General features: G+C 44.7%; 1 protein-coding gene across 2 annotated transcripts in view; it reads left to right on the top strand.

The window, feature by feature from the left end:
* Positions 1-7,500, top strand: part of LOC139542908 (zinc finger and BTB domain-containing protein 46-like) — a 166,832-nt gene that overhangs the window by 381 nt on the left and 158,951 nt on the right. The window lies entirely within an intron of this gene.

The raw sequence follows: 7,500 nt of genomic DNA, 5'->3' as shown, positions 1-7,500 counted from the left end.
CATTGCTTTTCCTTCATCAGCCCTTCCGTTTCTATTCAATTGCCTAGTGTCAACGTATGTATTTTAAAAGCTGCTGATTTTATACGGAGACGCTTGTCACAAGGTTCAGACTATGGGCTTCATTTTACAACAATGTCATTTTCATAATAGTTTTACGTTCAGATAGAGAGCGTGCTTGCGCACACGTTATAACCATTGAACAATGTAACTCTTCTGAATGCATGTGACAAGTTGAAGCGGTGTATGGTGGTTTTACGGTTAATAACGGGTGGTTGTCAGTGTGTTGGTATCATGTCACGGACCGCACAAGTGTATTTTGACAGTTCTTCGGTGCGATGCATTTAAGCATCATGCTAAAAGTAGTCCGCCTACCTGTTTCATGTTGCCGAGCTAACTGACAAGCCAGATGTCTACTTGCGTGAATGTTTCTAGTGTTGTCATTATGAGATGCAGTCATTTGCTAATGTAGGATAATTGTGCACTTGCATGAGATTGGGAAAACACGATATAGGCTAAAGGCACATTTATTTGCAGAATAAAACGCTCTTACCATAGGCTATTTGTTTTCACTGTAAAGGAACCCCTCTTTCCCTGACTGTATTTGTTAACCCGCAAATGTTGAGTTAACTGTCAACGTTTTGACCCCAATATTCTAGGTCTTTACGGGATTGTCACGCAGTGAGCTGTCACTGATCGTGATGCCTTGGTTGTATATCGTTCTATGCGGTCGGTCGGGGTATTTAAAGGCTCAATGCAGCCGTTTTTATCGCAATATCAAATCGTTACTGGGTAACAATTAAGTAACGTACTTTTATTTTATATTTATTTATTTAAAAAATCTATAAAAATGTGCTTCTTAGCAAAGAGCAATTTCTCAAGCACGACTGTTGCTCGGACTGTCTGTAAGTAGTCTGATTGAGGGCCCTAATTGGACAAGGTTAATGGGAGGGATATGTAACCTGAACATTTGTTGTTATTGGCAGAGAGATTTGAAACACTCTTTGTTATTGGTCTATTAACTTTTACTGCTTGGTGATGTCACCAGGCAGGCCAAAACTCCATCCCACCAAAACAGGCTAACATTTCAGGTGGTCTTTTCAAACAGCTCTTACACTAAAATGGCGTTATCATTATTTTTACAAGTTCACAGTACTATTGCAACCGCATAGTGTGGAAATATATATAAAACTTAGGAAATCACGTTTTTGACTGCCCTGAGCCTTTAAAATGAAATGGTGTCAGTTTGGCAGGCAAGGGCTTAAACCCCCCACCCCTTCTCCCCCTACTTCTCCCCTCGGTTAACCTCTGAAAGGGGGATTTCTCCAGCTGGAAATTTCTGCTGCGTCAACACCCAACCCCAGAGTAGGCTACCAGACAAGAGAGGGAGAGTTCAGGTTTCAGACTCAACGGTTTTTGGGCAATGTTGTAGCGATATGCAATATTAATCTGATCCGTCCGCAGGCGCTTCTTGAGTTGAGTTGAAAGTGTGGCGTCAAGTGTTTTCATTTGGTGCTGAATGAAGCTGAAATGCCAAACCGAACTGCTGATATGCTTTGCCCGTCTCTCGGTTATTGTGTGTGTGTCTCTTTCGGTCTGTGTCTGCCCCCTCAGAGTGGTCAGTTCCGTCTTCCTCCATTTTCTACCGTGCTCAGAAAATGAAAGGGGAACAACACCACTTGATTCATGCGCTGACAACAACACAATGTCTCGGCGCACTGTGCGCCAGGTGCGATGTCAACAACACAATGTCTCGGCGCACTGTGCGCCAGGTGCGCTGTCAACAACACAATGTCTCGGCGCACTGTGCGCCAGGTGCGCTGTCAACAACACAATGTCTCGGCGCACTGTGCGCCAGGTGCGCTGTCAACAACACAATGTCTCGGCGCACTGTGCGCCAGGTGCGATGTCAACAACACAATGTCTCGGCGCACTGTGCGCCAGGTGCGCTGACAACAACACAATGTCTCGGCGCACTGTGCGCCAGGTGCGATGTCAACAATGAAGTCGCGCAAATCGTCTCTCTGATCAAATCTATCGATGTCTGATGTCCTATGCTACACCTTTCCCACAACAGTCTGCTAATACGTTTTCCCCTAACCTTTTGTATTTCGATCATTTAACTCCCTGTTAGTTCTAACATTTAATTGCAAAATCACACTTGTATTTGGTTTCCTCCTAGACGTACATTTGACCTCCTTCATTAAAACATAAACCTATATATGCATCAGTGTTTTATTATTCCGAGATTCTGATCATATCTTATAGACCTAATAACTTTAATTTGTAGCCTAAGCATTTAGACCTATACATGCATTAAAAGCCTATACATGCTCCCGAGTGGCGCAGCGGTCTAAGGCACTGCCTCTCAGTGCTTGAGGCGTCACTACAGACACCCTGGTTCGATTCCAGCTGGCCGTGATTGGGAGTCGCATACGGCGGCACAGCGTCTTCAAGGTTTGGCTAGTGTAGGCCGTCATTGTAAATAAGAATTTGTTCTTAATAACTGACTTGCCTAGTTAAATAAAGTTTCAACAAAGAATCATTATAAATGCTATTCGATTAAAGTTCTAAAGATTTCAAAACCACACAACCTGTATGTTGCTTTGTTTTGCATCAACCATGGTGGTTATACCTACTAAATAAACAATTATTAGGCATTTAACATCTTGGTCACAAAGATGGGGGGGAATTTAATATATGAAAAATCTAATATATATATATATATATTTATTTAAACACACTTGTGTCAGACTACTTTAATTAGATAACAGCTTGTGACTCATTTCTATCACAGTATAACTTAAAACAATAGCCTGTCATAGGCAGGTTCCATTATTAGTCAACTGAATAGGGTAAAATGGAGAGATGGTCAGAGGAGAGAGAGAGAGAGAGAGAGAGAGAGAGAGAGAGAGAGAGAGAGAGAGAGAGAGAGAGAGAGAGAGAGAGAGAGAGAGAGAGAGAGAGAGAGAGAGAGAGAGAGAGAGAGAGAGAGAGAGAGAGAGAGAGAGAGAGAGAGAGAGAGGAAAAACAAGGCCAAGATTAAATTGTTAAAGTAGCCAATGGAAACCTGGACTGGGTCCTAATTTGGGAGGTGTCAAGCATGGCAGCTAGTACGGAACCCTCGTTAACAGTGACGTCTTCACCTGGGTGAATATCTGCCAAGGTGTAAGCTAATAAGGAGAGGCTGAGCCTAATTTGATAAGCCTGCTGAAGTCTTCAATTATGCAGCTGTACAGTATGTGTATTTATTTAATGACTATTAATGAATTACTAACAATTAACATAATATTCATTAAATTGTTATATGTTTCTTAAAATTGCTTTGTTGGTTAAGGGCTTGTAAGTAAGCATTTCACTGTAAGGTCTACCCCTGTTGTGTTCGGCGCATGTGACAAATAACATTTGATTTGATTGTTCTATTTAATTATGTGGCTAAAACGACAGTAGCCCTATAATTCTTTAAATGTATTTTGTGACATTGTCAGGTGTATTTTAGGGGCCTGGTTGGAATCTGCTAATGGGATGTAATTTCAACCAGAAAACCACCAGAATATGACGTATTTCATGAATGCCCTGATGTCATCATGAACAAAAATAAATACATCTGTTGACGTGAGGACACATCACAATAAAGACATTACATGTTTTTTACCTGGTTGGGGGATCAGGTCTGTTGACTGATCTGATCTGATCTGTTGACGTGAGGACACCGTTTGCCAATCCAAGTTTAAGACTAAGAATCAAAATTTCTGCCATATGTGCACCAACTGTGCCAAGACAATTACATTCTATTTATATTATCAACTTGTTTTCAAACATCTAGTGACTCAGCTTAACCAATCGCCACTAGTACTGTTTTCAATGCTAATGGTCTCAACAGCTGATGCCTGAATCTGTTTGTGTTTGGAAGCTTCTAGATGTTATGAGGGGAATTGCCAGACCTGTATATACAGTATCTGACCTAGCTCCAGCTACAGCAAAGCAAGATATGGATATAGGGAGAGGTCTGGGCGGCCCCCTTCTGGCTACTCTGCTGAGCTCACTTCCCCCCAGGTGTGGCTGTGTTGTGTCAACACTGGGCTGGAGGACGGGGGAGTGTGTGTGTGTGTGTGCGTGTGCTTGGGTGTGTGTTGAAAGTATAAGGGAGCAGGAGCATCAAGTGTTAAATAGAAAGTGAGATGTTTATTGAGGGTGGTTGTTAATCTGAACATTTGCACCAAGAGGAGAGTTTGTAAGAGGTTAGAGGGAAAGAGAGAGGAGAGTTTGGAAGAGGTTAGAGGGAAAGAGAGAGGAGAGTTTGGAAGAGGTTAGAGGGAAAGCGAGAGGAGAGTTTGGAAGAGGTTAGAGGGAAAGAGAGAGAGGAGAGTTTGGAAGAGGTTAGAGGGAAAGAGAGAGGAGAGTTTGGAAGAGGTTAGAGGGAAAGAGAGAGGAGAGTTTGGAAGAGGTTAGAGGGAAAGCGAGAGGAGAGTTTGGAAGAGGTTAGAGGGAAAGAGAGAGGAGAGTTTGGAAGAGGTTAGAGGGAAAGCGAGAGGAGAGTTTGGAAGAGGTTAGAGGGAAAGAGAGAGGAGAGTTTGGAAGAGGTTAGAGGGAAAGAGAGAGGAGAGTTTGGAAGAGGTTAGAGGGAAAGAGAGAGGAGAGTTTGGAAGAGGTTAGAGGGAAAGAGAGAGGAGAGTTGGAAGAGGTTAGAGGGAAAGAGAGAGGAGAGTTTGGAAGAGGTTAGAGGGAAAGAGAGAGGAGAGTTTGGAAGAGGTTAGAGGGAAAGAGAGAGGAGAGTTTGGAAGAGGTTAGAGGGAAAGAGAGAGGAGAGTTTGGAAGAGATTAAAGGGAAAGCGAGAGGAGAGTTTGGAAGAGGTTAGAGGGAAAGAGAGAGGAGAGTTTGGAAGAAGGAAAGTGAGATGGAGGGAGGGGGAAGATGGTTAAAGAGTGAAGGTAGATATGGCAGAGAGACTGCCATATCTACTGGGTGAAATACCACAATGTGCCGTAACAGCCGCAAGATGTGTGACCTGTTGCCACAAGAAAAGGGCAACCAGTGAAGAACAAACACCATTGTAAATACAAACCATATTTATGTTTATTTATTTTACCTTTTGTACTTTTACTTTTTGCACATAATATGATGTTTGAAATGTCTTTATTCTTTTGGAACTTTGTGAGTGTAACGTTTACTGTTAATTTCACTTTTGTATATTATCTACTTCACTTGCTTTGGCAATGTTAATATATGTTTCCCATGCCAATAAAGCGCCTTAAATTTAAATTGAAATCGAAATTGAGAAGGGAGGGGGAGAGATGATAGAGTGGGGAGGAATGACAGAGAGAGGGGAGGCAGACAGAGGGAGGGGATACAGACAGAGAGAGGGGGAGGCAGAGGGAGAGAGGGGGAGGCAGAGGGAGAGAGGAGGAGGCAGACAGAGAGAGGGGAGGCAGACAGAGAGAGGGGGAGGCAGACAGAGGGAAGGGAGGCAGACAGAAAAAAGGGGAGGGGGAGGCTGAGGGAGAGAGGAGGAGGCAGACAGAAAGAGGGGAGGCAGACAGAGAGGGGAGGCAGACAGAGAGAGGGGAGACAGACAGAGAGAGGGGAGACAGACAGAGAGAGGGGGAGGCAGACTGAGAGAGGGAGGCAGACAGAGAAAGGGGGAGGCAGACAGAGAGAGGGGCAGGCAGACAGAGAGAGGGGGAGGCAGACAGAGAGAGGGGAGGCAGACACAGAGAGAGATGGGAGGCAGACAAACAGGAGGAGGCAGACAGAGAGAAGGGGAGGCAGACAGAGAGAGGGGAGGCAGACAGAGAGAGAGAGGGGAGGCAGACAGAGAGAGAGAGGGGAGGCAGACAAACAGAAGGGGAGGCAGACAGAGTAGGGGAAGCTGACAGAGCGAGGGGAGGCAGACAGAGAGAGGGGAGGCAGACAGAGAGAGGGGAGGCAGACAGAGAGAAGAGGAGAAAGACAGAGTAGGGGAGGCTGACAGAGCGAGGGGAGGCTGACAGAGAGAGGGGAGGCAGACAGAGTAGGGGAGGCTGACAGAACGAGAGGAGGCAGACAGAGTAGGGGAGGCTGACAGAGCGAGGGGAGGCTGACAGAGAGAGGGGGAGGCAGACAAAGTGAGGGGAGGCAGACAGAGAGAGAGGGGAGGCAGACAGAGCGAGCGGAGGCAGACAGAGAGAGGGGAGGCAGACAGAGAGAGGGGGAGAAAGACAGAGTAGGGGAGGCAGACAGAGAGAGGGGGAGAAAGACAGAGAGAGGGGGAGAAAGACAGAGAGAGGGGAGGCAGACAGAGAGAGGGGAGGCAGACAGAGAGAGGGGAGGCAGACAGAGAGAGGGGAGGCAGACAGAGAGAAAAATAGATACAGTGCCTTCGGAAAGTATTCAGACCTCTTGACTTTTTCAAAAAAATATAAGGTTTATTCAAAAATGTATGAAATCGTTTTTTTTCCTTCATCAATCTGCACACAATACCCCATAATGACAAAGTAAAAACAGGTTTTTAGAAATGTTTGCGAATTTATTAAAAATAAAAAACTGAACTATTATATTTACATAAGTATTCAAACCCATTGCTCAGTACTTTGTTGAAGCACCTTTGGGGGAAATTACAGCCTCAAGTTGAGAGCCATGGTCCGACCATGGTCCGAACACACCAAAACAGTCATGAAGAGGGCACGACAAAGCCTATGCCCCTTCAGGAGAATGAAAGATTTGTTATGGGTCCTCAGATCCTCAAAAAGTTCTACAGCTGCACCATCAAGGGCATCCTGACTGGTTGCGTCACTTTCTGAACAGCTAATCAAATGGCTACCCAGACTATTTGCATTGCCCCCTTTTACACTGCTGCTACTCAATGTTTATTATCTATGCATAGTCACTTTAACTCTACCTACATGTACATATTACCTCAATTACCTCGACTAACCGGTGCCCCCGCACATTGACTCTGTACAGGTACCCTCTGTATATAGACTCGCTATTGTTATTTTACTGATGCTCTTTAATTATTTGTTACTTTTATTTTTTATTTATCTATTTTTTACTTAACATTGTTGGTTAAGGGCTTGTAAGTAAGCATTTCACTGTAAGGTCTACACCTGTTGTATTCGGCGCATGTGACAAATACAATTTTTTTTTTTTTTATTTGAAGTCTTCTTGGGTATGACGGTACAAGCTTGGCACACCTGTATTTGGGGAGTTTCTCCCATTCTTCTCTGCAGATCCTCTCAAGCTCTGTCAGGTCGGATGGGGAGCGTCGCTGCACAGCTTATTTCAGGTCTCTCCAGAGATGTTCAATCAGGTTTAAGTCCGGGCTCTGGCTGGGCCACTCAAGAATATTCAGAGACTTGTCCCGAAGCCACTCCTGTGTTGTCTTTGCTGTCTACTTAGGGTTGTTGTCCTGTTGGACGGTGAACCTTCACCCCAGTCTGAGGTCCTGAGTGCTCTGGAGAAGGTTTTCCTCAAGGATCTCTCTGTACATTGCTCCATTCATCTTTGCCTCAATCCTGACTAGT

The sequence above is a fragment of the Salvelinus alpinus genome, chromosome 17, assembly GCF_045679555.1.
Source record: "Salvelinus alpinus chromosome 17, SLU_Salpinus.1, whole genome shotgun sequence".
Lineage (NCBI taxonomy): Eukaryota > Metazoa > Chordata > Actinopteri > Salmoniformes > Salmonidae > Salvelinus > Salvelinus alpinus.
The sequence above is the reverse complement of the archived record's forward strand: the minus strand, read 5'-3'. Positions and strand labels throughout refer to the sequence as shown.